Below are 21,250 nucleotides of genomic sequence, written 5' to 3'. Positions count from 1 at the left end.
GCCCGCTCACCATAAGACGGTTCAATAGGACTGCAGGACTAAAGAGAATGACCTGCTCAAGTCACTCCAAATTTAGTCCCTGCGCCCATGTCTGCCCAGGCGCTCCCAGCCGACGTGGCCAGGAGCACCTCAGACACGACGAGGACGACTACCAATCGTATTGCACCGTCTGCTGCCACAAGGCAATGGGTTGCTGCTACTGTGCAGCAAAGCCGTACCGCGTCTGCCAGCACCCAGGAGACATAGGGTGACGGTTACCTGAGCTGGCTCCATGCTTGCCGTGGTATGGTGTCTGCACAGGTAACTCATGAAAAAAGGCGCGAAACGATTGTCTGCCCTTGCTTTCACGGAGGGAGGGAGGGAACGGGGGCCTGACGACACGTACCCAGAACCACCCGCGACAATGTTTTAGCCCCATCAGAGTGCTCCATTGTGAGTGCTCTGGACAGCACTCTCAGATGCCCGATTGTTTGCCATTGCTCTGACGCTGGGAGGGGCGCTTACAGGGTTGGCTTCAGGGAGCTAAAATCAACAAAGGGGGTGGCTTTACATCAAGGAGTATTTCAGGCAGGACTTCACGGAGGGTTCCAATAAGAAATGGTGCACCTAAGTTATCGTTGTTATTGGAACAAGGAGGTTAGCCTGGCCTCTGATTGATACATGGCTAGATTTACCTCGCTGCACCTTCTCTGTAAGTGACTGCAGTGTGATCTAGAAGAATGAGTCCCCTAGACAGGGGAGGGGGGGAAGCAAATCTGGTCTATTTCTTGTTTTGATCCACTCCATCTATCTTTTACATCTTTGGCTGGCAGCAGACGGTGCAGAAAGACTGCATGCCATCCACATCTCATGGCTGCTCGGCAGAAGATGGTACAGTACGACTGCTAGCAGTCCGTATCGCCTGCCCGCTCACCATAAGACGGTTCAATAGGACTGACTGCAGGACTAAAGAGAATGACCTGCTCAAGTCACTCCAAATTTAGTCCCTGCGCCCATGTCTGCCCAGGCGCTCCTGATAGACCTCACAGAGGCGACCAGGAGCACCTCAGACATGACGATGACGGCTACCAGTCGTACTGTACCGTCTGCTGCCACAAGGCAAGGGGTTGCTGCTACTGTGTAGCAATGCTGTACCGCGTCTGCCAGCATCCAGGAGACATAGGGTGACGGTTACCTGAGCGGGCTCCATGCTTGCCGTGGTATGGCGTCTGCACAGGTAACTCAGGAAAAAAGGCGCGAAATGATTGTCTGCCCTTGCTTTCACGGGGGGAGGGAGGGTGGGAACGGGGGCCTGACGATATGTACCCAGAACCACCCGCGACAATGTTTTAGCCCCATCAGGCATTGGGATATCAACCCAGAATTCCAATGGGCAGCGAAGACTGCGGGAACTGTGGGATAGCTACCCACAGTGCAACGCTCCGGAAGTCGACGCTTGCCTCGGTACTGTGGAAGCGCTCCGCCGAGTTAATGCACTTAATGCACTTAGAGCATTTTCTGTGGGGACACACACACTCGAATATATAAAACCGATTTCAAAAAAACCGACTTCTATAAATTCGACCTAATTTCGTAGTGTAGACATACCCTATGAATCCTGGTGCATGACAATTACCAAGGGCACAATGAGAGGTTTCAGAGTAGCAGCCGTGTTAGTCTGTATTGGCTCCTTTCTTTGGGGCTCATATTCATGCCTTGGCCAGAGTAAATTTTCCTTTCAGACATACATATAAAGCTGGGCCATTGCTCGGAGCTGGAAATCTCTCCTAGTAGACAGCAGACAGGTCAGTGTACGTTACATCAGGAATGTGCAGCTAAAAAGAAAATATCTTCATTTGTGTCTTGTGTTCTATGGCCCCCTTAAATACCACTGTGCAGATACCCTGGAATCATTCTACCTAGTGCATTTCAGGGGGAAACTGCTTATAGAGATACAAAAATGAGGCCCGAATTATTTCAGGAAGTGGGGGAGGGGGTGTTACCATGTTTGGGGCAGACACTGCGGGGGGGTATTTTTCTGTTGGGGGGGGAGGGGATGTCCATGCGGTCTCCTCGCAGATGTCATGGATTCACAGAGTGTAAGGCCTGACCTCCTGCACAGCATAGGCCGTTACACTCATTAAATTACACCCCAGAACCTGGGGTTGGCTCAAGCACACTCCACAAAGGCAGCCAGTCTTGAGTTGAAGACCTCAAAAGCTGGAGACTCCACCATTGCCTTTGGAGGACATGTGTCTAATTCACATTTGTCTGGACTCAGCTTCCAGCCACTGGCTCTTCTGCCTTTCCTCCTCTCTCTGGTTGGCTTTTCCATGATGGGCTATGCCTCGTCCCCAGTTAATAACTGCTCCTCTTCATGAGGGTCTCCCTACATATACTCCATTGAGGAATTCATCTGTTCTTGGTCTGGCTAGTTCTTAGCAGTCTGGTATTGTCCCTCTGTGTGTTTCTGCCAGCACCTAGCACAACTCGGGGCTGATCTCCGCTGAGCCTTGGGGTGTCACTGCAACAATGGCAGAAAAGTTTCTGAGGCATTTGTGTCTGCCTCTCCTTGACATATGGGTCTGAAATATGGGCCCTCCTGCTCAGATTAATCAATGCACAGCAAATAACTTCTATGCTTCATAATTGCCAATTGTTCTTGAAGATTAACACGTCTCATGATCTGATTAAACACTGACGATCAACTGAAAATGTTTTTTTTAATACAATTTACATGGAAACAATTGGCCGTAATTATAACAATTAGTTTGTTATGAGAATTATGTGTGTGCAGGGAGATGCAAACATTCTTGGAAAGAAAAAGAAAAAAAATCAATCATGATTACAGGAATTAACTCCCTGCCATCATAACTTGGGCCAGGATCCTGCACTTTATGGACACTTATTGAGGCTCTTCACATGCTTAACTTTAAACATTAGCTGGATGGAGGCTTTACATTTTAATCTGCACAATTATTGATCTGATCATTTTTAAACCACTAGAGAGCTACAGAAAATATATATAAAAAAAGCATTAAATTTTTACTATTGATTTTTCTAACTTTTTAGCAAATCCTTTTAACTTTTTCAGTGCAAAATCCTCAGAGCTCTTGGAAAATAAAGAAACCACTGAAGGCGGCAGAAATATTTATAAAAAGAAAAGGAGTACTTGTGGCACCTTAGAGACTAACCAATTTATTTGAGCATGAGCTTTCGTGAGCTACAGCTCACTTCATCGGATGCATACCGTGGAAACTGCAGCAGACTTTATATATACACAGAGAATATGAAACAATACCTCCTCCCAACCCCACTGTCCTGCTGGTAATAGCTTATCTAAAGTGGTGATCACCAGCAGGAGAGTGAATTTGTGTGGGGGGGTGGAGGGTGAGAAAACCTGGATTTGTGCTGGAAATGGCCCAACCTGATGATCACTTTAGATAAGCTATTACCAGCAGGACAGTGGGGTGGGAGGAGGTATTGTTTCATATTCTCTGTGTATATATAAAGTCTGCTGCAGTTTCCACGGTATGCATCCGATGAAGTGAGCTGTAGCTCACGAAAGCTCATGCTCAAATAAATTGGTTAGTCTCTAAGGTGCCACAAGTACTCCTTTTCTTTTTGCGAATACAGACTAACACGGCTGTTACTCTTAAAGAAATATTTATGGAAATTAAAGAGAATATGATTTTTTTAATCAAGGGAGAAGCCCAAAGCCTTCTTCCCTTGTCCCCCAACCCTAGCATTTCTGAGCTAGAAAACTCTTATAGCTTGGAGGAAAATAGTGAAAACTCCAAAATCAGTGCTGTTCACAGTTTGTGTTGGATAAGACAAAAACAAATGTTTCCGGAAACTCCAAGTTCAACTCCAGAAGTCATTAGCTTGGCAGGAAAAGCCATTATTTGCTCTCTTCACAATGTTACATATTTTATTAATTTTAATAAAGTACAGAAAAATGCCAAAGTAATCTATTGGAGTGTAATAATTATGAAGGGAGAGGTAGTTAGAACAGGGCTACGTGAGAGCGAAGAAGAAAGCAGCTATCCTAGCAAATATTGGCCTTTATTGGCTGTTTAAATCCTAAACTCTTTTTAATGTCACCATTTATAAATAGAAAATGTTTAAGTGATGCTCTTAGCCCTTAGGAAATTCACTAATGCCTGGCTGGCTGGTACTTTAGCATCGGGCTAAGCACTCTGCAGGGAAGACTGATTCCTAGGGGATTGATCTCCATCCATCCACAATTCACTAGTAAGTATTGACAGTGTCTGTGTGGTGTGTTGGTTCCTGACTCCTCCATCAAGCCAGAAAGCAGCACGGGGAACTAGATAACATTGGGACTTGAGGCCAAAAGAAGACAGAAATGGCCTGGAGCCCAGTCTCTCTCCAAGCAGGGAGGTAGGATCTCTGTCATTGCCCGCTGTGCTGGACTGCAGGCTGGTAGTGAGAGGGGAGCGGGTTGTTCCAGGTTGCAGGCAGGAGGTCGAGGGTTGTGGAAAGGTTCTGGCTGTGGTTCTGTTTGTGGCAGAGGTGCAGGTCTCTTGCTGAGACAGAACTAGGGGCTTCCATGTCATGGGGATAGGTGCTTTGGAAAGAGGAGGAGAAAGGAAGAGATGAAGACCAGTTCTCACTGACTTAGGGAGTGCCAATTAAGCTACAAGACAGCTCGAGTGATTCTGAACCCCGGAAACCCCTATTTAGACTCCAGAATACAACTAGCACAAATCTATATCAGTGTTTGATAATAACATACAGGGATCAAAACCCCAAGGTGAGGAAAACAGTGTACCTGTTATGTTTGTTTTAATCTGATAACATGCATGTTTGAAATGCAGTGCTATGCAGGAAATTGGTTACAAATTATGCAGCTATAAGTCACATTATAGTCAATTGGTCACAACATATTATTTGGTGAAAACAAGAATAAAAAGAGAGAGAGAGAATTATAGTATCAGGTGCTCAGATCCTGTGGTCAAGAGCATCATATAAATACAGAGAGAGGGAAGGCAGCATGGCCTAGTAGGTGGAGACCTGAGTTCTGTTTTCAGCTCTGTCACTGATTTGCTGTGTAGCCTTGGGGAGTCATTTCCTGTCTCTGGATCTCTATTGCTCCTCGCACCCTTTGTCTGACGTGATTATAAGCTGAGGCAGGGACAGTCTCTCTATGTATTTGTGCAGTACTGGGCACAACGCACTCAGTGGTAGTGGGAGCCTCTAGGCACTACAGTCGTACAAATAGACACAGGTAACAGGAGGGTTTGTGTTAGAGGTTTGCTGAACTGATAACCATGGCAGGCGGCTGGAGGCTCCATTTCCATTTCAATCAGGGTGGTGCAGTCTCTCAGCCAGAAAGGTCCTAGCCACATTTGGTAGCAGATCTGTACTGGCTGTAACTTGTTGCTAATGATCACCCAACACACTGCTGGAGAAGTATGAAGTGAGCTGTAGCTCACGAAAGCTCATGCTCAAATAAATTGGTTAGTCTCTAAGGTGCCACAAGTCCTCCTTCTCTTTTTACTTGGCAGTAGTTTCCCAGCAGGTTTCCGGACCAGCAGGTTCCACTGTAGCAGAGCATGAGTATCCTGGGCGGCCGTGGATTTATTCTGAGCAGCAGAACTAACAGAAACTGCTATAGAATAACACCCCTTGGCAGCGAGGTGCTTCACACACTTGCAGCGTGGGCTGGGTGCAGAATGTGTTACAGCTGCATTTGGCTGTTCTTAAAAAGACAGAGTTTCTTGCAATGCTTCTCCCCAGTGAACAGAGCTTTGCAAGACCCCGAGGAGATATTTCCCAAGACAGTGCCAGGTGCTGGAACCTTAGAGGTGCCAGATGTCTCCGTTATGGAAACCTGCAGATGATGATGATGATATTCCTCCCACAGAGGAAAGCAAATGTGAGGTACAGATTTAGGGGCTGATCCAATGGCCTTTGGAGAACTCCGTTTTACAGTACGTAGAGTCATCATAAGCACTGATCAATGTCTGTGTAACTTGTCTGTGCTTTTAAACAGATGATCATGAAAAGCTGTCCAGTCACACAAAGTATCAAATAAATGGTATTTGTTGCAAATTAAATCTATAGAAACTGTCTTTGGTCCACTGATAGAAATATATCTCTTCCCTGCTGGATTATATTATCCTGCATAACTTTCCTGGCTTTGCTGCCTATAAATAATTGTTTGTGATTTTCTGTTACAGGATATTTTTTCTGGCTGCTTTGCTTTAGCGATGCAGAGTTGCTTCCTTCTAGTATACTGTATCGCTTTTTCACAATGTATAAGTGTCAGACACTGCATCTCACTTTGCTGTTTTACAAATCATTTCCCCTAGGTTCCCCCCCCACATACACACGCTCAAGTGAGATAAGTGTTCAGCTTTGTTTTTTGCAACTCTTTCATCTCCCCACCTCCCTCTCCGATTTTCTTTCCCTTTAATCTGACATGATGGCACTTGTTGTAAAATAAATAACTAAATGAATGAATGAAAGCTGTGGATTTCTCTGCTGCTGTGATCACTGAACAAACAGGTTCCCAGTTCCACTGCAAGAGCCATGACCATGTTGTTCTGAAACTAGAGGTTCACTTTTAAGCACCTGCCTCTGGTTCATCTCTGCACTTCTGTGGCTACCCTTCTAGTCCTCTTCTGCAATCTGCTATTTCCCCTTGCCTCATACAAGATCCCTCTGTGGTGGTTTTTGAGGCCTCAGAGAGAGCTGGCCATCAAGATTTCTGTGTGTGGTGCAAAATGAGAATGCTTCAGCTTCTTCCCTCTTCAGTGATTGGTGTCTCTGCTTTTTGTGGGTCTCACCAGCTCTGTCAGCTTTCTTTGATCGTTTCTGTCACCAAACACTGCTGTTTCCCCACAGTGAAGCCAGCAAAGCTCTCTGGCTCTGCACACACTCATGTCAGATCTTCAAAGCTAATGAACTCCCAAACCTCCCAGTGAAGTCAGCAGCCCTGTCTGTGGGTGCTGTGCTCAGCACAACATTAAGTAGCTTCCGACTCTGGGCCCTGCATGGGTGGCTCCGTGAGCATGTTTCTCAGCACACTGAAGAGAAGGAACTATTCAAGCAAGGAGTTTCAGCATACTCCCATGGAGGGCCCTGTTCCATGCATGCGCACACAAGGAAGGAAGGGTGGTTAAGGTTAAGGCACTGGACTGATAGGCAGGAGAGCTGGGCTTAGTCCCTGTTTTGCCACAGACTCCTTGTGTGACTTTAGGCAAATCACTTGTCCTACTATGTCCAGACTGCATAGGAAACCCAGGTCTGTGGGATTCAGGTTTGTGGACTCAGTGTTTCCAAGCCCATGTTTGAGTGTCCACACTGCCTTGTAAACCTGGGTTTGCAGTCACTGGCCCCAGGTCTTACCAGCTGTGCTAACACATCCCTACTACATTACGCAGACCTCTGACCCTGGTCTGTGGATTGAGCTGCATCCACACTGCAAAATGACAGGGGACTCAGGCTCTGACTCTCCCTGCCCACAGCAGGGTCCTAGGACTCGGGTCCGGTGTGCTTGCTGACCCAAGCCAGACTGATTTGTGTGTAGGTGGAAGTGGGGCTCTGGCTCGATCCTGACTCAGCGCCTAGGCTCATTGTATAGTGTAGATATGCCCTATATCTCTGTGTACCTCAGCTCCCCAGCTATCAAATTAGCTCATAGGTGTGTTGTGATAAATCTGTAAATACTGGGAGATGTTTAGGTACTACCATGATGGAGGATGTACCTAGACAGAGAGAAGTGGATATATTCCAAGAGCCCCTAATTCTACCATCTGAGATCAGCATTATAGCGCTTGATATCGAATTAAAATTAGTGACCAAACACCCATTTGGTTCAAGGGGCAGGATCAGGGCCCTTTTTTGCATTTCAGACTCACAATTACAGGGAGAAAGAGTTATAAACACAGGTCCTTGATCACTTACTGAAAGCAGGAAACTCGTTGTTTGCTATCACAACTCCAAATATAAGTATGGGAAGCTTCTAACATTGCAGTTTTCATGCCAAGGCTTGATGTATAGTTCAAAGACACAGAGCACATTGCCAGCAAAATAAAATATTTAGTGTCACTATTAGACACGTGTCTGTTTTGTTCTCATCTGTCTTGTGAACAGCATCTCTAATGCCCACTTCTTTGCCAGTTTCCTCTCCATCCCACAATTTGTGCCTAGCAGATAGTAACTAAAACAACAAAAGCTGTTGAATTATTAAATATTTTGGGTTTTAAAAAAAAAACCCACAGCTTTTGCAGCGTGTGATGGGAAGTGATGGGTGAGTGTCAAATGGCATCCACAGACCATGCACTCTGATAAGGCTGAGGTGGAAATTTGCTCAGAGCTTCTGGCTTTACCTGGGCTCTGGATATTGCACAAATTGCCCTTCTTGCTCTGTTTCAGAGTAACAGCCGTGTTAGTCTGTATTCGCAAAAAGAAAAGGAGTACTTGTGGCACCTTAGAGACTAACCAATTTATTTGAGCATGAGCTTTCGTGAGCTACAGCTCACTTCATCGAGCTGTAGCTCACGAAAGCTCATGCTCAAATAAATTGGTTAGTCTCTAAGGTGCCACAAGTACTCCTTCTTGCTCTATCTTTCCAATCCCAAAGGAAACTGGTAAGGACAGAAACACAAACACTTTAAAAAGGAACCCAACGTTTTTGATGTTAGGCTTGGTTTAAGGATTGACATTTGGGTGGTGCTGGAGAAGATTTGTGCCAATGTTGATTTTATCTGAATGGAGTCACCCAGCCCCAACTAATCTATGTCGTGAAAAATACTCCCAAACCTAGGGCCAACTTTTCAAATGCTCAGCATCCAACCTGCTGATAATCTGCCCTTAAAGTATCCATGAGGCTTCTCAGCCCATTACACAGAGCAAGGGTAGATGCAGGATGTTCATTTCCCCAGTTGGAGATGGAAAGAAGGAAGTTATATGAACAGGCTCTCTGGCCAGTCCATAGCTATGTATATTGTACAGGGTGTAGACTCAATGAAGACCAAACTATGAGACTGATCTCAGGTCCCTAAGAGGCTGTGATTCATCCTTATACTGTCACTACAGTCCTCAGCTGTTTTTCTTTCCAGGACCGAATAACATTTTCTCACCTGTTTGGATTCAGGGCGTTTATTGGTTTAACTCTGACCCAGTTAAACAGCAATTACATTAAGCCTGACTTAGAAAAACTTCATTCCGAAAAGAGCCCCCAGAGCATTGCTGCCTGTTGTAATGCAGGCTTGCATATGCACAACACTTTGCCAACAGCAGGGAACATCTTTCTGTTTCTCTTTGGCCAGTCTGAGCAGTCTCTATCTGTCAGTTTCGGGTGATGCTTGGATCATTAATGACCATTGATTACTCTTCAGTCAGAATGTGGCAGACTCTCTCGAAGGGTCGTAGTCATCCATGACCAGCGGTCCTCAAAGTGGGCCCTGTGCTGGTTTTGTCCACAGGCGTGGATCTCACTTAAGGAAAGTAACTATTCCATCGCCTTATCAGTTCCTTTACAAGCTCATTTTTAACCCTGTGTACAAAGAGGATTAGTTTAGAGCACAAACCTCCTCCTCCATCTGGACTCAAAACTGATACAATTCTATATCCCTTTCTGTCTCTGGCTCCTCCCCAACCCCTCCTCCGCCTGTTGGTATCACGACGAGCTACAATTTATGCTCTTCTTCTACCGTGAGTAGAATTTGTTTGTAATTGCTCAATGGGCTCTCTGGGGGAATGCCACCATTTTCGCTTGATTCAGATCTGGCTGAGTTCACAGGCATCTGAACCTGGGGCTGAGCAGTGAGAGCCTTGAGCAAACTGACAGTAGCCCTGGGCTGTGGCAGGAGAAATGCTCTGCAGCCCTATTAGGCCCGAAGGATCTGGAACAAGGTCAGTGACATGCTGGCAAGATGACAAAGCGGAAAAAAGTGTTTCTCTTCTCCCTGCCTTGCTTAGGTCGCATTTAACAAACCCATTTAACCGGTACCTTCAGAAGCAGAGCAAGTGCCCTGAATGCTGCTGGGGACCAGGAAGCTGGTGTACGAGTGGGGTTTTATTATCCTACAGAGAGTCGTGAGAAGGGTATAGTTTTGGTGCCCTTTGTTGCTCTAACAGACTGATTTTAGTCTGTCCGATGAAAAAATGTTAGCTTGCTCCACTCAATTTCCATTTCAGCTGCATACAGGCAAGCTGTTCTTAAAGATACTCCCAGGGTGTAATTATGGAAGAACATAATCAATTAGGAATCTTGTCAGCCTGAAATCTGTGTGCTTAACCTTCTGGGAGGGGGATGACCCCAATGATTACAATGCTTCTGAGATAAGATTCTCAGTCTCTCCTCTTGCAATGGCCTTCTAATGAGACTCTGAGACAGGTGCTGCTAACAGCGGATGTAAGGATCAGCGAAGCGCCTGGTGATGTTTGTCATACCCGCCAAACCCTCCTGTCACTTTCTTAACAATGCTGCGGCTTTTTATAGCCGTCTTCCTCAGTCATTCTGATGGCGATATTTTGAGAACCGGATGACGGGGGGAGCTGTGCATAGTTTCCCATTGTCCTCCTGCACCCCAGAGTGGAAGAAAAATGAGACACATTGGAACATGACCATGTATGGGTGCATCCCACCCTTTCTGGTGTGCCCCATGGCTGGGGCTGCCCGCCACGGTTGATGGAATCTGCCTCTGTTCCTCATTCTGGAGGAGGAGATCTGACATCCCAGAAAGGACTGGAAGGGAGTCATACTGCATCTCCAGCACTGTGATGGTTGCCAATATACCAGCCATTGTGTTTCCTTCCATGTATATGGCTCAGGAAGGGATAGAACAAAGGACCCAGTCTATTGTTCGCACAGTGAGCCAGACAGACAATGTAGAGGAAGATGCTAAAATAAACATATGAAAATAATGAGCACACTTTGCCCTTGACAGACAGCTCCTAATATGAATTCCTTGGGAGACCTTTACTGATACTTACACATCATACTCAAATGTGGTTTCAACTCAGTGAAATAGATGCTTTCTCAGCATTTTAAATTCTGGTCACCTGCATTTTTTGGCACTTGTCAGTTCAGCGAATCCATTCCTCAAATGTTGGTGTGTGTTTGGGGCTGCCTTGAAGTCAAAACTCTCCTAGGGGATAAAGAGAGAGAGAGAGAGAATACTTTGAAATGGTTCTCAGAAGCCTGTTTTAAAAGGTAATTGTTAATAACTCTGGTAAAATCCGTTAGAGGGCAGTACACAAGAGACATTTAGGCCTGTGTCATGAATGATGTCATGTTGCCCACGATATGGAAAGTCCTGTTTCTGGGAAGTGAGAGCTACAATCTAGAAACTAAAAATGAGATTATATCCGAAGGATTCTATATTTCCTCTTTCTATCAAGACCCAGCTGTTGTAATGGCTCAAAGAAATGGACCAAGAATTAAGGGCTCCCAGGGCAGATGGGATTAGATGGCACTTATTATAACTCCATCTGATTTTAATTATGTCATTCTGTTACATTTATATAATTGTGTATCACTACAATAGAATTCTCCCTGTACCTTTACCATCTGTATAGATAGTTCTGATTGGGCAGAGGGAGATTAGATTGTATCTCTTTTGCCATTTCCACATGTTGCTCATCTTCTCAGATGATGAGCTCTTTGAGTGAGGTGCTTTGTATTCTTATGGGTCTGTACAGCACCTGGCACAATGTGCCACTGACCCTAACTGGGGCCTCTGTGCCCTATTGTAATATAAATACAGACTGCACCCACCCCTGCTTCTGGTAGAGACCTGAGGGCTCTGTCTCTGTGACACTCGTCCAGCTTGTCCCGTCACTAAAGTGTACCTGAACTGAGCGAGATGTGTGGCCTTCACTGCAGTGAAGAGACATGCTGGCTTTACACTGAGGGGGATTTTATACTGGTGGTGGTTTGGGCCTGATCCTTGGAGATGCCAACTGTGGTATGGAGAGCTAAATAGAGTTCTCGGCTCCTTGCAAGTGATGCTCCATAGCTGGCAGGATTGGGCCCCTCACATCCTCTCCTTACTCTTGGAGGTACATGAGGCCGGGGAGAGCCCTTGTTACACGCCAGCCTCCATCTCTACTGTTGCACCTGTTTTACACGTGCACATTGCGACAAGGCCTTCGCAGTGCTTCCCACGTGCTCTTTGTTTGGCTGTTGGAAGGTGCCAAAGTCACCTGGCTGTTTTCTCAGCGGTGCCTTGGAGAGGCACTTTTCCTGCTCTGTGGTGATCAAATAATATCCCTTTGTTAGAGTTTCTCAGGAGAGCGCATTACAATAGATGCAATTGCTGTTGTCAGACAAGGGCATAGCTGTATGAGACTTGCCACTCGGATCAGTTCAGACCTTGCCTTAGCAGAACTTCCAGAGAGCAGGACTCTAGTCACAGGACTGGCTAGTCATGGGCAGCAAATGGGCTGGCTGGTTCAACTGCTTGTTCACTGTCTCCCGTCTGTGTAGCCGTGTCAAGGTCAGACAATACAGCAGCCATCATGTTGCATGGATTGGTTGTAAGACTATCTGATGAGGAATTAATCGGTTCACAAAACACAGTGTGATTCCAAGTCCGCCGGGTGTGATAACGCTACAGCTGTGAGGTACATTTGTAGACAAGGTGGTTTCCATAGAGTGTCTATCCCAGCTTCAATATCTGGCAAACCGAAGAAGGCAGGTGCTCTTGTGAGGCTGGTATTTTTCCATGCGTTGTGAGCATCGTGCAGACCTGAATTCTATGGAGGGGAGCCAGACATTTGGGGCTATTTATATCATGTGTCCATGGTGATACTGACCCAGCTACCACCCTGACACCTTCAAATAGAAAAAATACTCACGTCTCAAGGGAGCTGCAGTACTTCCCGCTGCCCTGCAGCATTCAGCTGTGCGTGCATCTTCTCCATAGATTGTGGGGAAAACCTAGCTCCTTAGCCATGGGGGCCTTTCATAGATTCATAGAATATCAGAGTTGGAAGGGACCTCAGGAGATCATCTAGTCCAACCCCCTGCTCAAAGCAGGACCAATCCACAATTTTGCCCCAGAACCCCCTAAATGGCTCCCTCAAGGATTGAACTCACAACTCTGGGTTTAGTAGGCCAATCCTCCCTCCCTGAGCGCGCACACGGACACACACACTGTCACAGGTACACTGACACAGCCCGTGCTCTCATGCACCACACACAGACACATACGCTCATCTCTAAAAGAGGGACCGCTTCCTCTCTCCATCCAAACATAGTGCCCTCGGCCAGCACCTCAGCAGCTCTGCTGATGCATTAATGCTTTTCATCCGAACCCCTTCCCTCACGCAGCTACACGCTCTAGAAAATCGGCCTCGTTCCTTTCTGAGAGCAGATGGGTCAGAAATGCACGTCCACCAGGCCACACAAATGCCCCTGTGTGGAGAGTCCTGCCCTAGGGAACTGACACAGACGGACGTTGGCAATGTGGCGTTACACGGCTGGCAAAGGCCAAAGTGCCCCCACCAAAGTACTTGATCAGTAATGGCGGCAGTAGAAAGGTCAGTTCTCACCTGTGGATTGCACAGCCCTCGAGTGAGACTGCTGGCTTACAACCTGCCCCGAGTGAGGGATGGTGTGTAGCTGTGCCAGAGAACGAACCGCGGCTCTGAGAATCACAGCTCATTCCCTGGCTCCAGGGGGCTGGAATTCGCTATTGCTCCTGGCCAGCAGCATATTACTACCCCTGCCAGCAGAGCAGAGCTGGAAGGGCAGAGGCAAAGCTCCATGCAGCTGTGCAGGAAGAAGAGGGGGCTCTCCCCATGCCAGCTGCTCCACCCCCAGCCCTGGGATCTAGTTAGTCCTTGCACTGTCGTTCCTTGGGTGAACAAGGCCATACCACGCTTGGCCTACATGAGACACGGCACCACGAGGGATGGCAACAAGCAGAGGCGAGATTGCAGGAGACACTCATTGGTACAGACACATTTGGAGGGTGCCTTTGAATTGATTACAGTTTAAGGGCAGGGACCGGATTGAAGGCAGGGGGAGCGAGGGGAATGGGGGTCAGCACGACAACTCCAGAATAAGAATCAGCTGTGGGATTAAGGGGTGTTGGTTGGCAATGGGGAAAGGTCAGTACTGGGAGCAGGCAGAGAGGGGATGAGCCAGCAGAAAGCAATGAGTTTGGTTGTTCACATGTTCATCTCATAGCAGAAATAATGAGCTTGGCACATGGCACTTCCCAAGCCCTGTGCTCTAGGCTGTTGCTTGCACCGCCCTCTCCCGCCAGCCAATGATTATCCTCAAGGTCTGCCCCACACCTGCTGTGGCTTAACTGCATCCTCTGCGCTGCTGGCAGGGTTAGGGGGCTCACAACGAGCCGTAGTTCTTGGAGCTGCCAGCACAAGGAGGGTCCCCCCTCACCTGTGTGCATTGTGTGGAAACAGGAGGCTAGGCCCCTTTAACTGCATTTCTCGCTGTTGTTACTAGGATAGTTTATGGACCCCATTTTCAACGGTGAAATATGCACCCAGACATCACAGGCGATCTATAGACATGAGCAATAAACCAGAATGCAGAGCATATCCAGGGCATCTTGGGACAATAATTGTCCTAGGCCTCGTTATTTTTACTTTACCTCATGGATAAGCCATACCTCAGGCTGCAAGGAACCTACCATGCGCAAAGAAAAAAAAATTAACGGTGCCGGAGACATCAAACAAGATGGGACTCACGTCTCCAGCATAAATAATCATTCTGAGCCCAGCTCCATGAGTCAGCATTTCTGAGATGAAAAATTCACAGCTGCCCGCATGAGAGGAACCTGGAGTGGGTGTTTTGGGTTTCGGAGTGGGGCAGGGTGGAAGCCAGGCACCCCTCCGAAGGAGGAGAGAAGGGAGGCGCAGACTCACTTGCAGCACAAGTCCAGTGGCCTCAGCAGAGTTACGCCAGGAGTGAGCTTGGCTTACTTAGTGTGAGTCAAGTAACGTTTATGTGACCAGTGAATACCTATCGATGCACTAGTGCCCGTAGGTGTCTTTCTAGCTCAGGATCACAAAGAGTCTTGCAAAAGGGGTTATGGCTCATTATCCCCATTCTGTCCCTGACTGGGGCGCACACAGAGGTGAAGTGAGGTGATTTGCCCCAGGTCACCCAGGTACTTGGCTGGTCTCCTGACTCAGTGCCCTCTCCACCAGCCCACACTGTCTCCCTGCAGCTTTAATAACCTTTGCGGCCCGGTGGCTTTTATAAACACAGGTTAGTACAGCATTTGTGTGCAAAGAAGCCTCTCTGCTAACGTGAAATGTTAGCCATCATACTGTGCCATAGAGTTGTGTTGTGGGTGTAATTACAATCAATCCATATCAGCTCCCCCGCTCCATCGCCTGTTACCCCTCACAGTGGGTGTCATGAGATTAGTGAAGGCAGCTGCAGCAGAATCGTTTACAGAGCCTGCAGGTATATTCTCACCTTCTACATCATATTTAACAGAAAGTAAATGGAAGGTTGGCGTAGGGCAGCTTCCTGGAATACTTATTAGCTGCTTCTCCCTGCTGAACTCCCTGCGATCATTCTGCACGCGTGCCTGTCCTGAAACTGGTTCTGTTATTAGATTTAAAACAAGTTTCAACCTTTACAATCTTGTCTATAAAGCAATAAACCCAGAAGGCTCATGTTAGGGACAGCAGGATAGCAGGGAAACAAGGGGCTTTGTATTTTCCCAATTACTGACAAGGTGAAGGGGCAGGATCTCAGGAAAAGGTATTCTCCTGCTCTCTTCTTCTTCCTGCTCACCCATCCTTACTGCAGCTTGTGATAATACGGCCAAAGGCAAATGCATACAGCTAGGAACAAAGCATGCAGCTCATGCTTGCAGTATGGGGGACTATCCTGGGAGGCCATGACTCTGAAAAGGACTTGTGGGTCATGGGGGATAATCAACTGAAGATGAGCTCCTAGTGCGATGATGTGGCCAAAAGCCAAATGCAGCTCTTGGAAGCATAAGCAGGGGAATTGCAAGTAGAAGTAGGGAGATATTACCTCTGTGTTTGGCACTATTCGGACCGCTGCTGGAATATCGCATCTGGTTCTGCTGGTCACAGTTCAAGGAGGAGCTGATAAATTGGAGAAGGTTCAGGGAAGAGCCACAAGAATGAATAAACCTACCTTATAGTTTTCAGAGTAACAGCCGTGTTAGTCTGTATTCGCAAAAAGAAAAGGAGTACTTGTGGCACCTTAGAGACTAACCAATTTATTAGAGCATAAGCTTTCGTGAGCTACAGCTCACTTCCTCAGATGTAGACTCAAGGAGCTATCTTACCGAAGAGGAGGTTAAGAGGTTACTTGATCACAGCCTAAAGGTACGTACATGGGGAACAAAAATTTAATAATGGGCTCTTCAGTCTAGCAGCCAAAGGTGTAACACAATCCAATGGCTGGAACTTGAAGCTAGACAAATTCAACATGGAAATAAGATGCAAATTTTTATCAGTAAGGGTAATTAACCACTGGAACAATTTGCCTTCACTGGCAATTTTCCACTCAAGTTTGGTTGTTTTCTAAAAGATCTGCCCTAGTTCAAACAGGGATTATTTGGGGGAACCCTAGAGTGTCTGTGACAAAGGAGGTCAGACCAGAGGATCAAAGTGGTCCCTTCTGGCCTTGGAATCGGATTCAATGAAAAAGAAAGGAATCTGAGTAATAATGGAACAGGAGGATGACCGCAGTAATTGCTGGCAGCCTCTCAAGCTAGGAAGCCAATGTCTGGCCTAGGAAAGGAGTCAGACTAGTGCAGGGAGGAGATAAAGGAAACCAATGTAGACATTTCTATAGCCTGAACCACACAGAGCCAAACCCCAGATGTAAGCTGAGAAGCACCCCCGAGTGCAAGAATACAAAGCAGGCTGGCTGCTCTTGCTGGTTATTTTAACCTGGAGGGGAGCTCACGGCTAGAATGAAATCAGCACAGCTGCTATCAGCCATCATCACCACATGGACTTGATCCTCCAAGCTCAGCTTCCGGTGATAGAGTTGGCAGGTTCTCTCCCAGCCTCCTGGGAGTTCATTCAGCTCAGTATCAGTACCAGATTTCCAGATCGGGTCTGTGGGTTGTGTCGGTCTTCCTCCTCACCAGAGGGGGCTATTGTCAGCCCCCTACACTACCCCAGCACTCAGATTAGGAGTCCAGTCTGAGACACCTTAAAATGGGCCTGAATTTCAGAAAGTGCTACGTACCTTCCTCTGCCCCACTCCGGGGAGATGTCCTCAGGAGGTGTAGATTTCAATGATTCAGGCTTCCTTACTCAGCATCCTGCCGAGAGGAAAGGGTTAACCCTACAGCCAGCATGCGGGGATCTGAGGGGCAGGATTCACGCACCTTGGGGAGAAGTTTTACCACAAGTCATGGAGATTTCGAATGGTGTAAATACTCTGCTCATTAAAATCCCCCCACCCCGGGGCTTTGTGAAGGCGTCGAGGAGTGACAGGGAGCCCTGTCGCCCGTGCCTTTGCAGTCACACTTTTCGGGATAGAATTAACTTTTCCAAAGCACATACTAAATTATCAGCTAATAAGGGCAAAGAGCTGCCTCTCCTCTCCCGCGGCTGAGAAACCCTAACTGTTCACAGGTGCAGGCATGTGCTAATTACTGACAGTACCCGTGAGAACCTGCAGGGGCCTGTGGTGAGACGGAGAGTGAGTGCCATTTAAGCCCTTGGTCAAAGAACTGAATCTTTTCCCCTGAGTGAATCATGTGCCAACAATGCTGAGTTGTGAAACACACATCCAGATTACCCCCCACACCTCCCAAGAGCCGCTTGGGCTGCTCCCCAGCTGGGGCACTGGGAGTTATTGTGAATGCAGACAGACCAACTGCATACAGGCTCAGTCGAGGTAATGTCCCAGGATCCCTCAACGCCCCAAAGCTCTTGGCATCTGCAAAGCCGGGCTGGAATTCTGGTGCAAACAGGCTCTCTCCTCAGATGCCTGGCACCTCTGCTTCCCAGCCCAGATCCAAAGCCCACCAAACTCAACGGAAGGCCCTCCCCTGTCGTCACTGGGCTCTTGGTCTGGTCCATAGTCCTTGCTGGAAGGTGCCCATGAACAGCAGGGTCTTGTATTTTTGACCCCTTCCTTTCAGCCCATCTGGGAACAGGAGGCGGAAGGCACTTGCCTGCCCATTTCAAACCATCCACACAACCCAAGGCACTCTCTCTTAGCCCTGTGCAGTGTGCCTGGGAGACACTGTGGCTGAGGTAGACCATGCAATGCCCTTAGACTGGCTTTCAAATGATTCTGCCCCTCAAGGTATCAGTAACATTGTCTCCCTCAGCCTGCATTGACTTTGCTTTGCCTTTCCTCACATCCAGAGACATCCTCTGACATTACCTAGACCTCTTTGCATTGTCTCTAGGGAGGATCATTGACATCACCATGCCGGCGCTGCCAGGTATCCTGGCTTATAAAGACAATACATTCTGTTGAAATAAATGGCTTTGTTACCCAACAGGTGATGAAAGTGGCTGTTGCACATACACGCTCATCACTAACTCAGTATCTTCATTGCCTCCTTCTGTTCTCTGAATGTCTTCAGACATTTCTCTGCAGTGATGGCAACATCTGTGTTAAAACTGGAACACTGGAGATCTGATATGCCAAAGTGTGAAAAGCCAGTCAATTATTCTGGAGACCATTATCATAATCACATAGTTCATTAGAGCTGGTGAGTAATTAAAATGTTTTAAAAAGCCATGATTATTTGCCAAAGTATTTTTAATTCCTCAGTTTTGCCTGTATTTAGAGATCTGTGCGCTAACCTGTGGTGGGCGGCAGATGCTGATCACTGAAGTCATGATTTAGACCCCAATCCTACAAACAATTAGTTTGTATGCTCTTTGGGGCAGAGACCATCTTTTTGTGCTGTGATTGTACAGCGCCTAGCACCTTGGAGGAAAGGTACTTGCCTAGGGCTCCTGTATGACACTTCAGTGTAAATAATAATAGCAATACATACGCATCAGGTGACTTGGTTTGTATGCATAGTCCTATGTGACTCCTAGGTGGGTACAGCTACCCACATGGATCAGTGTGTGCAGGACTGGGGGGTCTTATTATTATTAATTGTACAGCAGTAGTTCCCAGCAGCCCCAATCAGAGATCAGGGGGAGTTTACTGGGTTATTGCTTCTCTAGACCCAGCCAAATATTGGGTAAATAAGACTCACAAGTGTTGCGCAGTATTAGCAAAAAAAACCCCAAGAAATGGTAACTGAGAAGTGACTAGAAAAGAAACCGAGTTTTAAAGAGGTGAGTGAGTGCATCACCACAAGTCATTCTCCAGGTGCATTTAGTTTCACTTTCCTCTGCAGAATTTTTCTGTTGCCTTTTAACATCTGTGGAGTGTGTATGAACAGATCTCTACCGATAGCCAATTCCTGAGAGCTGAGATTTCAGCTGTGTGCTCTGGCTGCGATGGGCCAGATAAATCACAGAATTACACCAGAGGTACAGCAAGTGGGGCAGAATAGATAATCCAGCCCCTACAGTAATCTTTAATCAATTGCCCAAACCAATGATCGCCAGTACGCTACAGAACAGATGTAAAGAGTCATACAGTCAGAGAGTCCAAGTCCAGAAAAAAGAAAAGGAATACTTGTGGCACCTTAGAGACTAACCAATTTATTTGAGCATAAGATTTCATGAGCTACAGCTCACTTCATCGGATGCATTCAGTGGAAAATACAGTGAGGAGATTTATATACACACAGAACACAGAAAAAATGGGTGTTACCATACACACTGTAAGGAGAGTGATCACTTAAGGTGAGCTATTACTAGCAGGAGAGCGGGGGCGGTGGGAGGGCAGGGGGAGAAAACCTTTTGTACTGATAATCAAGATGAGCCATTTCCAGCAGTTAACAAGAACGTCTGAGGAACGGTGGGGGGTGGGGGTGGGGAAATAAACAATGAGGAAATAGTTTTACTTTGTGTAAGGACCCATCCACTCCCAGTCTCTATTCAAGCCTAAGTTAATTGTATCCAGTTTGCAAATTAATTCCAATTCAGCAGTCTCTCGTTGGAGTCTGTTTTTGAAGTCTTTTTGTTGTAATATTGCGACTTTTAGGTCTGTAATCGAGTGACCAGAGAGACTGAAGTGTTCTCCGACTGGTTTATGAATGTTATAATTCTTGACATCTGATTTGTGTCCATTTATTCTTTTACCTAGAGACGGTCCAGTTTGGCCAATGTACATGGCAGAGGGGCATTGCTGGCACATGATGGCATATATCACATTGGTAGATGTGCAGGTGAACGAGCCTCTGATAGTGTGACTGATGTGATTAGGCCCTATGATGGTGTCCCCTGAATAGATATGTGGGCACAGTTGGCAACGGGCTTTGTTGCAAGGATAGGTTCCTGGGTTAATGGTTCTGTTGTGTGGTGTGTGGTTGCGGGTGAGTATTTGCTTCAGGTTGGGGGGCTGTCTGTAGGCAAGGGCTGGCCTGTCTCCCAAGATCTGTGAGAGTGATGGGTCGTCCTTCAGGATAGGTTGTAGATCCTTGTTGATGCATTGGAGAGGTTTTAGTTGGGGGCTGAAGGTGATGGCTAGTGGCGTTCTGTTATTTCCTTTGTTGGGCCTGTCCTGTAGTAGGTGACTTCTGGGAACTCTTCTGGCTCTGTCAATCTGTTTCTTCACTTCCACAGGTGGGTACTGTAGTTGTAAGAATGCTTGGTAGAGATCTTGTAGGTGTTTGTCTCTGTCTGAGGGGTTGGAGCAAATGCGGTTGTATCGTAGAGCTTGGCTGTAGACGATGGATCGTGTGGTGTGGTCATCTGCCTGACCCCCTGTATAATGCAGGACCCCTAGGAGTTCACCCAGTTACCCCTGTATTGAGCCAATAGCTTGTGTCTGACTCAGAAAACAAGCCAGAGAAAAGAGAGAATTATTTACTAATCGCTGTATTTCTGTTGGAAGCAAGAATAGTGCCTGGAAAGTTAGGGACATCTCCCAGCTTGGTTACTATGTTTGAATTGTTTCAAATAAAACTCAATAAAAATAATATTTCGAAAATATGAAATGCACAATTGTTTGAGAGACGGTCCGTGCGGGATTAGAGAGAGACGGTTGGACACTCAGGATTTCAGTGCTGTTTGCCAGGGGGAAGAATGTTTGATTTGCTGTGGCTGAAATTGACTCAAATCAGTCTCTTAATGTATGCTGTGTTGTGCTAATCACCATTTCAGAACCTCTCAGCTGCAACTCAGAGCCTCCTGTATTCACAATGTGGCCTCAATACAGGCAAACAGTACTTAG

This window comes from Lepidochelys kempii, chromosome 21 (assembly GCF_965140285.1).
Source record: "Lepidochelys kempii isolate rLepKem1 chromosome 21, rLepKem1.hap1, whole genome shotgun sequence".
Lineage (NCBI taxonomy): Eukaryota > Metazoa > Chordata > Testudines > Cheloniidae > Lepidochelys > Lepidochelys kempii.
This window is presented reverse-complemented; position numbering follows the sequence as displayed.